General features: G+C 37.6%; 1 long non-coding RNA gene across 1 annotated transcript; it reads left to right on the forward strand.

Moving 5' to 3' along the window:
* Positions 1–2746: 2746 nt before the first annotated feature.
* LOC107598332 (uncharacterized) lies at positions 2747–5243 on the forward strand. The gene is made up of 3 exons (XR_001610549.1): positions 2747–2761; positions 4735–4740; positions 5183–5243. It is a non-coding gene; the product is annotated as an uncharacterized lncRNA (long non-coding RNA).
* Positions 5244–20129: the final 14886 nt, after the last annotated feature.

The raw sequence follows: 20129 nt of genomic DNA on the forward strand, positions 1-20129 counted from the left end.
ATGTGCTCTACTGTATGTCTGTGCATTGATCAGTGTTTATAACATTTTGGTGAAAATCAACAACCAGTTTGGAAAGACATGAGGGTGTGTAAATGATGACAGAATATTCATTTTTGGATGAACTATCTATTTAACGCAATAGCAGGGCATGATGACACACCATTTGTGGTAAGTTGTCACAATAGAACTTGTCTACACCCTATTTGCTTTTCAGCCTATTTTAACCAGTGAAACAAATGTAGGTAACAGAGATATCAAACAATTGTTTCAGCCTACAGATAATATAATTAGCTTGTGTATAAAATTACATGTAACAACTTTAATTTATAGGACAGAATTCACAAATGATTTTAATTTTAAGACCCAGGTGTTTGAAACCAGCATCATTTGAACAATTTGTGAAACTGGACTTTTGACACCAGATCTTATAGTTACTGTTATACATGCCCCAAATCTCCCCATACTACTACTACTACTACAATAAGTGAAAAATAGCATATTTACATGTTTAATATCCAGAGGTCACAGCAGTCTTATCTGGGAGATAATCATTTACAGATTGCGCTGGCAGCTACGAGCTCACCTTTATCCTGATAACAGCATTCATTATTTTGTTAATAGTTTGCTTTGAATTAACTACGTGATCTGCTGGTTGACTTTAGCATGAAGGGCATACGGGTGATAAACAGGTCGTGGAAGTGAAAGAGGCCAAAAAACAGGACCTGAACACATTAATGACCAAGCAAACGCTCTGTTGCTGGAGGCTGTGCTGTCATAACAACGTTACGAGCTACGCTTGCTCACGGGACGGAAAAAGAAATCATCCTTGCTATATCCTTGCACACAGCACATGACGTGACCCGGTGTCTGATGTCACGGCGGGATACGCTCTGTGGGATTACACCGTGCATCAGCTGAGAGGATGAATTAAGCAGGATAAACATCTGCCTGCTTGCTTATCAGATTAGAGGCCAGAGATGGAGGTTTCGAAATATGGAAAAGGAGTATTGCATTTTGATTAGTCAACTTATTAAAATTACATTTTTACAGTGTAGCAGCTGATTTGAATTCAACCATAACACATCATGCAAAGCACAGGACATCGGTGCACCAGGGAGTGGGTTTGCACCATCAGGGTATTCCCTAGCTATGACCTGTGAGCGTGGAAAGCACAGGAAGACAGTCCTGTCCTGCCTTTGGTGAGCTGTGGATTGCTGGACTGATGAAGCGGGCATCCATTATTCAGCTCGTGGGGATGGGCAGCTCCATCTCCTGGGATTAAGAACTCAACTCTGATGAGAACATCACGCTCTCCACTGACACACACACGCGCACACACACAGCACGCCAGGGACACGGAAAACACACCTCCTCCGCACGAGTGCATCAATTCTGGAGTGAAAGCCTGGATATCTGGATCGGAGCATCTAAACCTTGGCTGTATCTTGAAGGCTGCAGTATTGAATGCATGTAATTCATAACACGTATGTGCAAAGCAGACATGAATGCATAAGCAACGTGTAGCGCAAAGGTACATACTTGAAGTCTGCACGAAATAGATCTATTCTATACCTATTTTCTAAATGCATATTATAGATCTTATTATAGACAGTTCATCTGTGCATATGTTTCATTTTCTAAATGTTCAGACTACGTAATGTTTAATCACAATGTCATGACTGGACCTTCCAGTGAAATGACAGACTTCTCTCTGGTGATGTATGCAAGATTTATTTAATTTGAAGTGACTTATTTACTCACTTTAACATCTTCCTTCAGATTTGAGTGCAACGCCCACATCACAAAAAATCAAATCAACAACTGATGCATTGAACCAAGTCCCACCCTACTTTTTCTTTTCTGATAAACCATTTCACTGAAATGTATGTCACAATATGGAAGAAAATATAAATTTTAAAGGGATAGTTCACCCAAAAATTCAGTCATTATTTATTCCTTCTCATGTCATTCCAAACTTGTACAACTTACTTTCTTCTGTGAAACATGAAGGACAAATTTGAAAGGGTTAGTTCACCCAAAAATGAAAATTAGTTCATGTTTTACTCACCCTCAAGGCATCCTGTGTGTACATGACTTTCTTCTTTCAGACAAATCCAATCAGAGTTATATTAAAAATTATCCTCTTTCAAGCTTTATAATGGCATGGGCGGGTGTTTTTGTTCAACAGTCCAAAAGTAGTCAAATAAAGTGTGCGCAACCATAATAAAATGTGCGAACGGAGCAAGGCCGGTGGAGGAAATTCTAATGCGCGACACCTGCGCCACTCACCGGTCTCGAGTCCCACGGAGGAGCTCCGGAAGGATAAAAGGAGGAGTGACGACAGTGTTGGACGAGAGAGGACCAGGTCTGGATTTTATTTTGTGTTTTGGTTCTGTTTGTGTGCGACAGTCGTCCGCGAGGGGCTGTCACGCTATTTTGTGCTTGTTTATTTTATTAAAGTTTTCTTTCAGCGTTCGCCGGTTCCCGCCTCCCTCTTCCCGAACTACGAACTTTGTTACGGTCTCCTGTAGCGAATCCATGCATTTTTGAAAGACAAATATCCATATTTAAAACTATATAAACACCCTTTTCTCACTTCTGCTAACTGTCGTAGGCAGAAGCCGTTCCGGCGGATGACGTAGGACATATGTGTAGCGTAAGCACCATTGATTAGTGACGAACGTGGAAGCGCGACGGAGAGAACATAACAAAACGCCAGTCACGAATTAGAAGCACAAAATGAGAATTTGTAAAGAAAAATGTCAGAGGATTTCGATATAAGCCAAGTGGAGACTGGTTTCCTTTAGTAAAGTAAGGACACTTTGCTTCGCTCCATCTCCTGGGATTAAGAACTCAACTCTGATGAGAACATCACGCTCTCCACTGACACACACACGCGCACACACACAGCACGCCAGGGACACGGAAAACACACCTCCTCCGCACGAGTGCATCAATTCTGGAGTGAAAGCCTGGATATCTGGATCGGAGCATCTAAACCTTGGCTGTATCTTGAAGGCTGCAGTATTGAATGCATGTAATTCATAACACGTATGTGCAAAGCAGACATGAATGCATAAGCAACGTGTAGCGCAAAGGTACATACTTGAAGTCTGCACGAAATAGATCTATTCTATACCTATTTTCTAAATGCATATTATAGATCTTATTATAGACAGTTCATCTGTGCATATGTTTCATTTTCTAAATGTTCAGACTACGTAATGTTTAATCACAATGTCATGACTGGACCTTCCAGTGAAATGACAGACTTCTCTCTGGTGATGTATGCAAGATTTATTTAATTTGAAGTGACTTATTTACTCACTTTAACATCTTCCTTCAGATTTGAGTGCAACGCCCACATCACAAAAAATCAAATCAACAACTGATGCATTGAACCAAGTCCCACCCTACTTTTTCTTTTCTGATAAACCATTTCACTGAAATGTATGTCACAATATGGAAGAAAATATAAATTTTAAAGGGATAGTTCACCCAAAAATTCAGTCATTATTTATTCCTTCTCATGTCATTCCAAACTTGTACAACTTACTTTCTTCTGTGAAACATGAAGGACAAATTTGAAAGGGTTAGTTCACCCAAAAATGAAAATTAGTTCATGTTTTACTCACCCTCAAGGCATCCTGTGTGTACATGACTTTCTTCTTTCAGACAAATCCAATCAGAGTTATATTAAAAATTATCCTCTTTCAAGCTTTATAATGGCATGGGCGGGTGTTTTTGTTCAACAGTCCAAAAGTAGTCAAATAAAGTGTGCGCATCCATAATAAAATGTGCGAACGGAGCAAGGCCGGTGGAGGAAATTCTAATGCGCGACACCTGCGCCACTCACCGGTCTCGAGTCCCACGGAGGAGCTCCGGAAGGATAAAAGGAGGAGTGACGACAGTGTTGGACGAGAGAGGACCAGGTCTGGATTTTATTTTGTGTTTTGGTTCTGTTTGTGTGCGACAGTCGTCCGCGAGGGGCTGTCACGCTATTTTGTGCTTGTTTATTTTATTAAAGTTTTCTTTCAGCGTTCGCCGGTTCCCGCCTCCCTCTTCCCGAACTACGAACTTTGTTACGGTCTCCTGTAGCGAATCCATGCATTTTTGAAAGACAAATATCCATATTTAAAACTATATAAACACCCTTTTCTCACTTCTGCTAACTGTCGTAGGCAGAAGCCGTTCCGGCGGATGACGTAGGACATATGTGTAGCGTAAGCACCATTGATTAGTGACGAACGTGGAAGCGCGACGGAGAGAACATAACAAAACGCCAGTCACGAATTAGAAGCACAAAATGAGAATTTGTAAAGAAAAATGTCAGAGGATTTCGATATAAGCCAAGTGGAGACTGGTTTCCTTTAGTAAAGTAAGGACACTTTGCTTCCTTTCCTGCTCCTGTTAATAAACGTAGATTTTCTCGAGACTCACACGCACATGTCCTATGCTCTACGTCATCCTCCGGAAAGGCAGTCTCTCATGAACGCACATAAGTTACCCAAAACTGTTTATATCGTTTTAAATATTTTTTTGACAAACAAATGGATTCGCTATACAGGAGGCCTTTATTTACCCCCGGAGTGCCGTGTGAGGCACGTTTTAATATGGATGGATGCGCTTTATTTGACTACTTTTGGACTGTTTAACAAAAACACCCGCCCATGCCATTATAAAGCTTGAAAGAGGATAATTCTTAATATAACTCTGATTGGATTTGTCTGAAAGAAGAAAGTCATATAAACCTAGGATGACTTGAGGGTGAGTAAAACATGGGCTAGTTTTCATTTTTGGGTGAACTAACCCTTTAAGTGTTTTTGGACGCCATTGACTTTTATAATACGGACAAAATACAATTTTCGTTCTTTAAAATGTCTTTTTAAAGATATTTTCTTAAATCATGACAGAATTTTTGTTTTTTGGGTGAGCTATCCCTTTAAAGGAATTATTCACCCGAAAATGTACACACCCTCAGGCCATCCAAGATGTTGATGAGTTTCTTCATCAGATTTGGAGAAATGTAACATTACATCACTCGCTCACCAATGGATCCTCTGCAGTGAATGGGTGCCGTCAGAATGAGAGTCCAAACAGCTGATAAAAACATCACAATAATCCACACCACTCCAGTCCATCAGTTAACATATGGTGAAGTGAAAAGTTGTTTGTTTGGAAGAAATAAATCCATCATTAAAGGCGTTTTAACTTTAAATCGTCACTTCTGGACAAAATTTCATGTCTGAGTGAACTATTGCTTAACATGCATTCTTGTATTACCGTACACTTGTGTTGAGGATTGAGTTACCTTCAAAGATAGATGCCATTAATTAGCAAATTAACACGCTTATTAAGGTCCATTTAAAAATGAATACAATCATGTCCTCTTTACTTGCTAGGTGATTTTCCTACCTTCAGAATAATTCAAGCTTGACATATACCACCTTTTTTGTGAGTCTGCAGTCAGAACAACAGCTAGACAAAATGCTCAAAGACATTAAAAATTGTGCAGATGAACACAAGGATGAGTCCAATGTGAACGGGCCCTAATAGTACCTTAGACAGACTCAACTGCAGAATGGAGGCCAGTGAAAAGCATATGTTCAGTGTTGAGGAAATTAGCAGCATATTGACTTCTAAAACCACATGTTTTCAATGTATCCATAATGATGGATAAACTGTAATTGAGCATTGTGCCCGACTCTCCAAATTCCTAAACTTTTGACATTATGAACTCAATCTCAAATCAGTATGTCATGTCCATTTACTTTAAGTAGCTGTGTCATAAGAAAGAATGTGGCCGTCGTCATTAATCAAAAAATAAACCTGAAGGAAAAGTCCTGATCGCTGTGTATAGATTGATTTTTTGATGATGACAGCTGACTCTACATTATGCTTTGCTTTCTTGACTCCTCATGTGTGAGGGGGAGGTTTTGAGCATCATTTTACCCTCAGAAAGAGTTTCAGGAAGCAGCACAAATACTTTTTTTTTTTTGCATCAGCATATCAACATTGTTCCACCTTATATATAGTTTAATGAAAGCTGGGAGTGTGCGCAATCGATTGAGTTATCCAACGTTATCAAACAATCTCGACAGATAGTGTTGCGCGATCAATAGTAAAAGCACGAATCACAAATGCCAAAACATCTTTGGGAAAACATCCAGCAGTTACTTTAACCTACAGAAGCATTAAACCTGTAGTGTATTCAACAGCAGTGCTGATCAGAAGAGCCATCTGTTAGATTAGAGCCCAGCCTACAGGTGTTCCAGAAAGGTATGCTATTCATGGCGTCTCCTCATCACTCATTACATACACAGATGTGGAGAGGGCTTTTAGAGATCCCAGACAGCAGCTTATGTTAAACTACGTCTATATTAAATTTAGATTGTTAGTTCGTCATTGAGGTTTTGGAATGACAAAAAGCTTTGGTTTACACCAAATGGATGATATCTTTGGCTATGTTCGGAAAGAATGTTAGCATACTGTTTACTGCATATCACACTTTATAAAGTGCATACAGTGCAAACAAACTTATTTTAAAAAGCAATATGTGTAACAGTATATGCTGAATAAATATTTCAAAACATTGTATACTATGCCTATATTGTTGTCACATGACTCTCTGCTTGGTCAATTCTTCTAGAGAGTACTCTAGTTCTTTTACAGTTCTTTTGTATTTGTACTGTAATTTTGTGTAAATGAAGTAAATAATAAATAATGAACCAACAAGATTAAAATAGTTTCTGGATATCTTGTGACACTGGTCAGATGCATTGCATTGAGGTACGTGGTCTGCACATTTGGGCAAATTCAAATATTTGGGTAATTCATCAATCAGTGTAATTCACGCACAAGAAAATTTGCATTCATATTTGTATGCATACTGCAAAAATAGGACAGTCATAGTAAAAAAAAAATATATAACTAATGTACAGGTAGTTGTACAGGTATGACAACATACACTTCCATTCAAACAGCAACTGTATTAAACATTAATAATAATAAGAAGAAATGCTTCTTGAGCAGCAAATCAGCATATTAGAATGATTTCTGAATGATCATGTGACACTGAAGACTGGAGCAATGATGCTGAAAATTCAGCTTTGATCACAGGAATAAATTACATTTGAAAATGTATTCAAATAGTAAATAGTTATTTTAAATTATAATACTATTTCTCACAATATTTCAGCTTTTACTGTATTTTGATTGAATAAATGCAGCCTTGGTGAGCATAAGAGACTGACATTTAAATAAAAAATCTTATCGACGCATGCTTTTGAATGGTAGAGTGTATTTTATAAATTAATTAATTCATTATTATAATTGATTATTTTATTTTGTATTTTTGCGCCAATATTTTCTGAAAAAAGGTCATAATTTAAGTAAATAATGAATCCACAAAATGCTTAAATGTGTTGATATTACCGTCTCATTTGTCACACTAGAAATAAAGAGTAGAGTAAAGTCCAGTGCATTGCATCATGGGACACAGCAGGTCATATCCAGTTCTGGTTGTATGGGATATTTTGGAAGTAGTAAAGATAGTAAATATAGAATAATAATTAAAAAAAATCTATAAATATATAAAAATAAAAGAGTATGGGCAAATACATGGCCAAGAGAAAGTAATGCTACATGGGAAATTTGCTAAAATATCTGTGTGACATTTGGACAGGTGATGTACGTATACAGTCATGGGGTCTTAGTGTTGACAAATCTACATTTCATCATCATTTTTCCACTGTGTCAATGTTTCACTGGACCGCTTAAAGCCAAGGATGGACAAATCTCATCCGGTACTCTGTCGGACACGACTGCTGTCGATCATGATGTAATCAAATTAGGCTTAAGACTCTTACCGGAGGCTTTATAAGAGGGCTGGGTTTGCCATTGACAGAGCAAACCTGAGTGGCTGCATGCATCTGCTGCAGCACGGCACAAACAGAGAGGGAGTAAAGGAAAGCGGTTTCCTTGCAAGCCATAATCTGACACAAATCCCAGCAGGCCAGCAGGGAACAGAGGTCAAGCGACTGCGGGCACTGAAATGACTCCGTTTCAGTTTATGAAAACTCGCCAGCTGACCTGCCCCTCTGTTTCCATATTGACAGCAATAACAGTAAACCGAAGCCGAGTGCCGCTTGATGTGATTTCACGCTGATAAAATGACTTCTTTCCTGAAGTTCTTGGGTTTTAGTGACACTGCGCTCCACAAAACGGAATTCTGCTCACGGATATCAACTCTGATTTTTCATTTCTTTGCCTCGTCATTTTTTCCCCATTTAATATCAAGGAGCTGTTGGGAAAATGACTGGTTAATTTAAATCTCTATTCGCCACAGGCGGGAAGTGGAGGACACCTTAACCTTCAGATATGGCACGCTGCCTCAGCAAGTGTGCGGAGCGTTTTATTACTGCCACGATGGAAAAGCATTATCTGCTTGTTGTGATTTGCAGGCAGATTAATACAGATGAGACACATAAAAAGCAGTATGTTTATTTGTTTTGCTGCAAAGGCAGACAGAACAGCACAAAACTCCCCCTAGTGGTCGCATTTCACAATAGTAGTCCATAAACACAACTCCAGACAGCAATAGCAATCATTCACATGATGGAGGATGAGAACATCACAATTCCTGCTTTAGCTCAAAAGGCCAGGCAGTTATTACAGAAACGGCACATTTTAATATACTATTAGTTTAGATTCAAGCACAATACGATTTACACCTTTGCTCTGCTTGATTAGCTTTCATAAAGTTAAAATGAGAACAAGGACTTCGATCATGATGTAATCAAATTAGGCTTAAGACTCTTACCGGAGGCTTTATAAGAGGGCTGGGTTTGCCATTGACAGAGCAAACCTGAGTGGCTGCATGCATCTGCTGCAGCACGGCACAAACAGAGAGGGAGTAAAGGAAAGCGGTTTCCTTGCAAGCCATAATCTGACGCAAATCCCAGCAGGCCAGCAGGGAACAGAGGTCAAGCGACTGCGGGCACTGAAATGACCCCGTTTCAGTTTATGAAAACTCGCCAACTGACCTGCCCCTCTGTTTCCATATTGACAGCAATAACAGTAAACCGAAGCCGAGTGCCTTCTTGATGTGATTTCACGCTGATAAAATGACTTCTTTCCTGAAGTTCTTGGGTTTTAGTGACACTGCGCTCCACAAAACGGAATTCTGCTCACGGATATCAACTCTGATTTTTCATTTCTTTGCCTCGTCATTTTTTCCCCATTTAATATCAAGGAGCTGTTGGGAAAATGACTGGTTAATTTAAATCTCTATTCGCCACAGGCGGGAAGTGGAGGACACCTTAACCTTCAGATATGGCACGCTGCCTCAGCAAGTGTGCGGAGCGTTTTATTACTGCCACGATGGAAAAGCATTATCTGCTTGTTGTGATTTGCAGGCAGATTAATACAGATGAGACACATAAAAAGCAGTATGTTTATTTGTTTTGCTGCAATGGCAGACAGAACAGCACAAAACTCCCCCTAGTGGTCGCATTTCACAATAGTAGTCCATAAACACAACTCCAGACAGCAATAGCAATCATTCACATGATGGAGGATGAGAACATCACAATTCCTGCTTTAGCTCAAAAGGCCAGGCAGTTATTACAGAAACGGCACATTTTAATATACTATTAGTTTAGATTCAAGCACAATACGATTTACACCTTTGCTCTGCTTGATTAGCTTTCATAAAGTTAAAATGAGAACAAGGACTTGGAGTATTTTAGAGAGAAAGTGAATTTTCCTTCATGGCTTCTCGGGATTAGTTTATGATTGAATAAACAGCGCTTTAGACGGTGTTTGCATTTCCAGTTGTCTCCTGCAGATTATTTACACTATAAACAGGGTTCTGTTGCGGGCTGTGTTTACACATAAAGCATATTACAGTAGGGGCAAAACAATAAGTCATGTGTTTGCAGAACGCTGTGCATTTGTCCAGAGGGGCCGGGTTCAAAAAAGCCAGTAAATGCCAAGATTAGACTCTGAAATCTCTTCATCTGCGCTGAAGACTATGTTGGCGTTATTGAAACAGGTGTTTCCGGCAAGTGCGATTACTGGGTGACGAGCCAAAGGTGACCCCATAGGCACATCAACAGAGAGCAGAGCTGGGTAGATTACTTACAAATTGTAAACCAAATTACATGACAAAAATTGTAATTAGGAATGTAATTGCATCACACATTTTTGGTATGTAGCCTAATATAATCAGACTATTTTTGATCACTTTTAGTTTACTACTAACTCGTTTTTCACACTGATTTAAATAGGAAAATCTTGTACCATATTTACATAAAAATGAAAAGAAATACATTATATTCTATTAGTTGTTATTGACAACATGAAGTGCATTAAACATTACATTATGTCAAAGTTTCCCAAACTGGGGTTCGTAAAGAAAATGCAGGGGGTTTGTGAGTTTAAGCTAATAATTAATTCAGTCATAAAAATGTTAAATTAAAATAAATCCATTTAAAACAACCTCAATCAAAATAAAACACATTCAAATAATTTGTTTGTTTACCTTTATTTAATATGACAATTAACCAACGTCAGAGAGCCATGAACATTCAAATGTGATTCTTAATAATTAAAACATTTATTTTAAAATCTCAGGGTATACTTCAAGTAAATATATTAGGCGAAAGAGGTTTGGCTGACCAAAAAAAAAATGTTTGGGATTCCCTGCATTACATATAAATAAGAAATAACATGAATTTGTGCGTTTTAATGTGTTTGAAAGACAAAAGTACGGTGGCAGAGAAGTGCAGAACAAATCACAATTCTGAAAACAAAAGAACAAATTACAAACGCAAATGCAAGTCTAAAAAACAAAATAACAATTCAGAAATGAATTACCCTTACTCTGGAATAAAAATTACAGAGTGTATATTTACATTTAGTTAAAAGTGGCTGTGAAACATCAGCTTCAGTGGCGCAGATGGATAAGTGCTTGCCCTTGGCTTTTTGACGCGATCGACCCGGGTTCGATCCCGCCTTTTGCCGAATTTTTTTTCTCTCCCTTTTCAAATCTCGTATCACATCGTAAAGGCATTTATTTTCAATAAAAATTAAGGAAATAATCAAAAAGTTGAAAATAAAGTATGGGGTAGGGTTAGGGTAGGTGTAGGGAGGGCTTTATTGTACCAATAAGGTGGCATCCATTTAATAATTTAAATTTACATTTTAATTTACACTCAATACATTATTATTGCATACGGTTTTATAATGTACTACAATACTGAAATGCAGATAATTGCCACTATTTGCAACAAGTAGTATACTTGATAGTAGAAATCCTGCTATTTTAACATAGTGTAAATAGGTATTTGCACTTAGTGTAAATAGCATATTGCTAAAAATACTGCTATTTTCACTTAGTGTAAATAGAATCCATTGCTAATACGAGATTTGAAAAGGGAGGGAAAAAAAGCTCGGCAAAAGGCGGGATGGAACCCGGGTCGATCGCGTCAAAAAGTCAGTGACACGCACTTATCCATCTGCACCACTGAAGCTGATGTTTCACAGCCACTTTTAACTAAATGTAAATAGGCACTCCGTATTTTTTAGTCCAGAGTAGGGCAATTCATACAATACATTTAAACTGAGCTACTTTAATACCATCTCCGAACTTTCTACCACGACTCTGCTGTTCTTCGGCTGGTTCTTCCTGTATACGTTGATTGACAGATGTCTCGTCCAATCAGCGGTGAGTAATCCCAAACCAATGGCGCTGTCTCAAACTATACCTACCTCTTCCGGTTTGTCTGAATTGTCATTGTGTTTTCTGACTTGTTAATTTGTTTTCAGATTTGTCGTTATGTTTTCTGACTTGTTATAATGTTTTCTGACTTGTTATAATGCTTTCTGAATTGTTGTTGTGTTTTCTGAATTGTTATTTTGTTTTTTAGACTTGCATTTGCGTTTGTAATTTGTTCTTTTGTTTTCATAATTGTGATTTGTTCAGCACTTCTCGGCCACCATACAAAAGCCTTCCAAAGACAAAGTAATACATGATTAAATAACCCTCTGCGTGTTTATCAGTAGTTGATGTAATATTGAAACGCTCTTTAAATATTTTCTGACTGTATATAAGGGGTAGGCTGTTTTAGGAAAATTTAAAAGATGAAAAAGAAGAATTAGGGAAAATCAAGAAATTATGAATATTTATTGCTACTGAGTGAATAATATGTAATCATGTAATCAATAAAAAAGTGACTGATTCGGAGTATTTAAAAATGTAATTTAATCTAAACACAAGTACTTATTTTTTGGAATCTGATTACGTAATCCAGATTACATGCAATCAGTTACTACCCAGCACTGACAGAGAGGTCTAAAAGAGCTCCATCACAGTGGTTTGTGTTTATCGCATGAGGAGCCGTAATCTCTCTGGGTTGCAGGCTGCACAGAGCTCTGCCCTCACGCCAGTGACCAACGACATTTTAAAGCAGTAGCATTCCCTATTGTGAATCTGACCTTGAGCTCCTGAGCAACCTTGACCGAGTGGCAGCGGGGCAGCTGGTACAGCGAGCGTAAAAATAAAAGGTTACTTAATGAGATGAACAGATAAGACAGAAACCAGACCTACAGGGGGAAATGAGATGATTAAATGGTTTAACAAATGAGGAAGCAGTTCTTGAAATGAAGAATGATTGGAGGTGCCATGCTTTACTATTATTACTTGCTCATACTTAAGGATTTAAACGTCACTGTGTAACCCGTCCCGCTCCATTTGTGCAACGAATGTGAATGATACCTCAAATCGTGTCGCTGGTTAGGGGAAAGTATTTGCGGTGTTCAGCTAGTGGAGAGAGAAAAAAAAGAAGCCAAGGCACAAATAGATGACTCTTTTGACTTGGGCTAGCAACCTCCCAGAACATTCTGTCATCCACCAGAACACACTAGCAACCATCTAAACACTTCAGCATCCACCTATCAAAGGATTGACAACCTTGAATAGAGCAGCAGTAACCAGAACACCCTAGCAACCAGATATCAATGCACTAGCAAGCATCTAAAATTGCCTTAGCAACCTCATAGCAAAACATAAACAACCACCAGAATGTGTTAACAACCACAAAACCACCATTGCCTATCAACCGCCATCAGTGCCAGTGCAGAACATCTTAGCAAATCACACTGCAGTGCATATGCATTACCTGTAAACACCCTAGCATTGCAGTAGCAAACACCATTTATGTTTTCCTCACAAAACGTGAAAACCTAGTTTACATTTATAATGCATCATGTAGATCAATAATGCTAAACAAGACAGTGCTGTTAATCTGGTTTACGTAATCAGATTCCAAAATGTTGAACTTGTAAATGCTTATAATCAGATTACAGTTACTTTTTATGGATTACATTATTACAAGTTATTTACACAAAAGCTGTAAATGATAATTCATCGATTCTCCCTAATTCCTCCTTTTTCTTTTAAAATGTCCTCGCTAATAAATTTGACTGTGTCATATTGTTTAGCTTCGAATATTCACATATAGAATGACCATGTAAATGTAATATAAATTAACTTGTGATCCATGCTTCGGGAACTTGAGAACAAAAGCACCTCTCAGTCAATAATAATTTTACAACACATTCACATGTTCACAGTTCTCCGGTGTCGGTCAATGATCACACAATGTAAAAATGTTAATTATTTTAATAATTCAGTTCTTTCATTTACTCGGGGAAACCCTGGCGAAATGTAATGTTTAATGCATTTCATGAGGTCGATAATGAAGAATGGAATATATTTTATTCTCTTTGTTTTTTTTTTATAACAGCAATCCCATTCAAATCTATCAAAGTTAGTTCAAAAGTAATCTAAAAGTAATCCAAAAGTAATACGTATACTTTACATAAAATGAGTAATCTAGATTACGGACTACAATTTTCATCATGTAATCTGTAATCAGTAACAGACCACAATGTGTAAGTAATCTATGCAAAACGGATGCTTTAGGACGGACAGGTTTACTGATGCTCGAGAGCTGTTTAACGAAAGCGTGTTAGCAGCAGCTCCGTGGAGTTTCTATGGCAGACAGTTAAGTGTTTACACTCTGCTCTTTGTTAATCTCCTCTGCCGCTCCGCAGAACATTCTCAAAGTTCCTCCACGCAAGTTCTTAAAACATCTAAACAAAACACACCGTCTACCATCAACAGCTGAGCTCAAACAATGTCTAGTCATCTCCCAGCAGGCCCCTTAAAGTGAGGATGGGAAAAGCTGCTAACTCAAGAACAAGCAGATGATGGATTTGGGAAGACAGGAGTTGGTCACATGATCACCATGTCTCAAAACAAACACACCGTGAGATCAACTCGGGCTGGGTTCCGCAGCAGCAGCAGCAGCAGCAGCAGCATTCCCTCCCCTCTCCCATCTCCCGCCTGGATGCTTTCCCAGCCAGCTGCCTTTGGGAAGGTGAACGACAGGGCTATTTTCCTCACACTTGTATGAAAAGATTGCGCGTGTCAGTTTTCAAAGAATGATGGCTGCTGCTGGTATTCAAACTGCCAGCAATAACAGCTCTCCACCAGCACTGAGTCATTAAAACAACAGAAATAAGCAGCAAGCAACCAATATTATGAGTGTTACTGATTAATACACAGTGTAAATACCTCGGAATTAAATAGCGGATTCTGGTTGAGTAGGTAATGAATTGACAAATATATAGAACTATAAAAGGAATATTCTCAGTTCCATTTAGCTTGGTTGATAGCATTTGTGGGGTAATGTTGCTGACCACAAAAATAAATAAATAAATAATAATAATAATAATAGTAAAAAAAAAACACTTGTCCCTCCTTTTCTTAAAAAAGCAAAAATCTGGGTTACAGTGAAGCACAGTGAACATGGCCAGTGATTTTAGTATGGATAAATAAATAAAGTTTAAAAGTTTGGGGGTCAGTTAGATTTTTTTTCCAATAAATTAACACATTTAGATTTAAATCAAAATCAAAAATGACCATAAAGACATTTATAATGTTGCAAAGGCTTTCTATTTAAAAAATAATAATAATCTTTTGAACTTTCAAGTCATCAAAGTATCCTAGAATAAAAGTATCAGGGTTTCCAGAATAAGTAAATGAATTCATTCATTAAAAAAAAAAAGAATAAATAATATAAAAGTAAAATTAAAATCAATAAAACCTATAAAAATGACTGTACAGCTATGAACAACAATACAACCTAAATAATTCCCAAGCTTTAACAGATTAATTAATGAAAGTGCTTTTATAAATTTATAAGCTTCACATTTCTACATATGTGCAAATATTTTCCCCATTCACTTCCATTATAAATGCCTCACCATAATCTCCACAGGCATCTAAAACACATCGACCCAATGAACGGGATGTAAGAGCACTTTCTTCCCAAAGTTACATCATATGTCCTTATGATGATCAGAGGAAGGACAGGTTTCCATAAAACATGACAACCGCAGGAGCATTGGATATGAGGGCGTGAAATGGACTCTGAAAGGACAGCAGATCTTACCTGTGCGGGCGAGTGGATGGGTCACTTCATTCCCACCGCCATTAAGATCTCCATTTGTGGCTATGGCTTCCTTTATGGCTATAATCTGCCTGGTGTGTTATCAAATAGATAGGACAGGGTCTCTATCCAGACTGCATTATAATGCAGCACAGATAGCGTCTGCAAAGCTGAGTGGCTCCTTCAATCAATGCTACTGGCCGCTAAGATACGTCGAGCCTTGCCAAGTGTTCTCACAGCTTGACAGCGCAAAAATATGACACAATATAAAGGTCTTAAGATTATTGCAATCAGAAAACAACATTGAGTGGGCTCTAATGCAGATTTTTCTAATAAAAATTGTGATTTTGACTTAAAATGTGTACTTGCTTGCTGTGGGCCTGCACCTTTTTTGATTATATAGCTATACAATTTAATTGACTAAAAGATATTCATACTATCAATAATAATAATAATTACTACTACTAATTATTATTATATTACTTCATAAAAAACGAAACAAAGACATCACTATTGTAATATTTCAATGAAAATAAAATATAATAATTATTTTATTTTACAGCACGAGGGGCCCTTAAAGCTTATTTTTTGTTGACAACAGCCTGTTTATATAAGCACTAACAATTACTAGATGTTCTTAATGAGGTTTCTGTGCTAGTAGATTGAAATAAGTCTGATATTAGGATTGAATTTGTGGAAATATTTAATAAAAATTGTGATTTAAAATGTGTATTAATCTTGCTTGCTGTGGGGCTGCACCTTTTTGATGTAGTTGACTATGATAAGAATATGAATAATAATAACAATATAATTAATAATTATATTATATACATAATTGAAATTAATAATTAGAAATTATTATTAGTGCTGTCAAACGATTAATCGCGATGAATGAGTTTAAAGAGTTTGTTTGCATTATATATGTGTGTTCTGTGTATATTTATTATGTATATAAAATGCACACACATACAGTATATATATTTAAAATATTTACATTTGTCTGTTTATGCTCATATAATTTATATTATAAATAAATATAGTTAATATATAAACATAACATTTTTCTGAAATATATATATGCATGTGTGTGTATTTATACATACATAATAAATATACACAGCACACATACATATACCATGTAAACAAAAACGTATTTTGGATGCGATTAATCGTGATTAATCATTTGACAGCACTAATTATTATTATTATATTACTGCAAGTACTACTAATTATTACATTGCGTAATAAAAATATTAAACACATTAAGACATTACTGTTGTCATATTTAAGTATGTAGTATTTAAGAAAAAATATATAATATTTATTTTATTTTACAGCACAAAGGGAAGATAGTTTGGCGCATGTTGCATTCCCAAATGTATGTTAAAAGCAACCCAAACTAATAGCACATGCATCATACATGCATGAAACCAAAAGTAGTAAAACCAGTAAAACCAAAAACAGCAACACTGGCTGAGTGTGAGAGCTGCTCAGATCAAAGCATTCAGATGCAATACATTTGAACTTTACAGTTAAAAATAAGCAACAGCCTGTAAGATGAGCACCAGACAAGAAAGATAAAGTATCATATCAAATTTCCAAAGCAGACACGCGCTGCAAACTATAGAGCACTCGTCAACATGACCCTAAACATACACACACCCTTTACTCCAAAGCTCAAAGTCCTCCACCGCCCTGTTGATGCCTGACATCATTGAGATTCAGGGCCAGCACTGTTTACAAGAGCCTGAGCGAAAAGAGCGAGGGGAGGTGGAGAGATCTGAGAGAGACACAGGAACCCATAGAGGAGGGTTACGTATGCATGCTTTCAAAACTTTCAAGAACTCACACCTACAAAATCAAGGGGAAACGACACTCAGATGCTACATTTCGCAGTGTGTTTTCCGGTATCGAGAGAAAACATCATGCCAACCACTCAGGGAACATCAACCAAGATGTTTGGATCTCCATCGCAGCCTCATTGAGCTGATTTATTGAATCTGCTTGTACTGGACGGGATTCACGACTACCTGGTCACACACTTAAAGGCCAACAGGATTTATGAAAGCGAAAGTTCAATGACCCAGCGCTTGTGAAGGTCAACATGTAAACCTTCCACGACGTCCCAGAAAATGCACATTCATCATCTCTGTATGTCAATATGACACAACACGATCGTTCTATAACGATTTGCAATGCATCTCCATGTAAAAATGCCAAGACTTTCACGTTGTGTGCTCTATAAATACACGAGCCTCTAATGTCAGATAGGCATGTTCATCTGGACAAGAAACCCTAAACGCTGACCTATGAACTTCATAAGCTTATAGTTTAGACCTTTAAACAGCTGCGTGATCTGTTGAGTCTACATTCTCTCTCTCACAGAGGTCACTCAAGGAGTGTTGCTGTATTTCTCATGGGAAAAGCAGCTCACGTGCATCTTTGCACTATAAACTCTTAATTTCTCCGTGATGAGGGGCTTCAGCCGGGCCTGAGCTCTGGCCAAGATGAGCTTCGGATAAGGTTAAAGTTGGTTGTGCCACAGTTCAGCTGACAGCACTAACACAATCATGACTCCAGTGCCAAAAAGTTACTAAATACAGTCCCGGCACTAAGCTGGACAAGGCCACAGTGTCTATTTCTACACAGCAGCTTTTGACAGCTTTTTCTATGATGACCTTCCGTAGCAAGGATTCCTGATTGTGCCGGGAAAAAAACTTCTCCCTGGATATTGAAAAAGGATCATGTTTCCAATCCCTCACCCCCAAAAATAAATAAAATAAAGATAAATAAATTGTGTATGAATATATCAGTATTTTTGTCTTTCCTTACAGTAAACTATATTAATAATAAAAATATTATTTTTGACAAATTAATAAAATAATTTCCTCAATTTTAATACTATAACCTTTACCAGTGATTATATTGTGTAATTATTTTTCACATGGCACTTTTAAAAGTTATGCTTAAAACTAAAAAAATTTTCATTATATAATAAGTATGAATTCATTTTTAAGTTAAATACAAATGTTATCTGAAAAAAAGTTTCATATTTTATGCAATTTTGCTTCTAAAGTAAATCTATCTCGTTTTAAAAATAACCATTTTTACTGGAAAACCCTACAAGTACTCAGACATTCATACCAATAATATAATATTTATTTACTATTGATAAAATAATGTTAACCTAATATTTACTTTAATATATTAATATCTTAATCTAACATTATTTGGCATTCAGCCTATTTGATATTCGGCCTAATGTTAGTGAATATAAATCATTTCATTTTCCTACCCCAAAGACATTTTTGTTTGTTTTAACCATAAATCCCTTAACATTTTGTTAGTTTTATGCTTAAAACAACCAACCAACCAAAAATAAATACATAATTAAATAAATACAAAAATGAATGAATTAATGAATAATCCAGTGAGGTAAGAATAATAAACTCTAAAAAACATCTTAATGTCAAGTTATTTAATCTTGTTTAAAGCATGTTCAGATATTATTACTGTAAAATTAGCTGGGGGAAAAAAAATTGGCCACCAAAATAGCCAATAAATTAAATTGTGGTAATTAGGTTTGCTGCAGATTTCTAAAACCCCTACTGCCTGGCTCATCCTCTCTTCTCTCTCTAATACGAGCTCAAACAGACATCTAATGCAGGGAGCTGGAATAGAGGTGTTGGGGTTGCTTGCTCTCCCACAAGGAAATGCTTCATAGTATGTAATGCTGTGAGGGATACATAATATATCTAATTACCGTAGCATTTCCCCATGGCTCTTCAGCTGAGACAGAGAGTAAGGCCAGGGCACGATTCGATGTAACGTAAGAGACGCACCTCCCACAGGAGTGAGAGAGGAAGGGCCGCTGCGGTCCCCAACTGCTCCAACAGGGGGAGCCATAGAGGGCTCCTGCCGACAAGCAGGCTATTTTTAGACTATTGAATAGAGAAATGTATTTATAGAGCTTTGAGTTCTGTCGCATAGAGGAAGCGGAAGCTGTGGGGGTTCAGTGCATCAAAGCTCTGCTGACAAGCAGCTCTTGACGGAAGCAGGAGCGATTGACAGGCGGCGCTCTCTCGGACGTCGCATCTCTGCTCTGCCTGCAGCGTGACAAAAGGACAAAACACAGTCATCATCAGCCCTGCCGTGACATTTGCACATTCTCAGAGGAATAGCTGCACTCGGGCTAAAAGCGGCCTCAAACCCAATGCACATCTCCAAAACAAAGCTCTGCAGCAGACGGAAATACTCCGCCTGGTTCACGTCAATGTTTTAATCTGCTGGGCATAAATAGAGCACTCAGAGGTCAGGCGGAAACCCTCAGCCGAAGCTGCTTTTGTTTCTGGTCACGCATCTCAGAATAGCAGAAGTGTGAAAATACGAGATGGACAACAGTCTTGTTCATTCAAGACTGAATCGATTTAATGACATTTGGAATAAATAAAATAAATGTCTCTTCAAAGTGACTTGTACAGATGATGCCTTATTCAGGGGTTGGATGAACTGCCTCTCACTGGATCCCTGTTAAGGCGATTGTGAGGATCAGATGAATAATATACGAGTCTGTTTGCAGGATTAAGGTAGCAATGGCAGGCTTTACAGAGG

Source organism: Sinocyclocheilus grahami, unplaced genomic scaffold (assembly GCF_001515645.1).
Source record: "Sinocyclocheilus grahami isolate Dianchi unplaced genomic scaffold, SAMN03320097.WGS_v1.1 scaffold250.1, whole genome shotgun sequence".
NCBI lineage: Eukaryota > Metazoa > Chordata > Actinopteri > Cypriniformes > Cyprinidae > Sinocyclocheilus > Sinocyclocheilus grahami.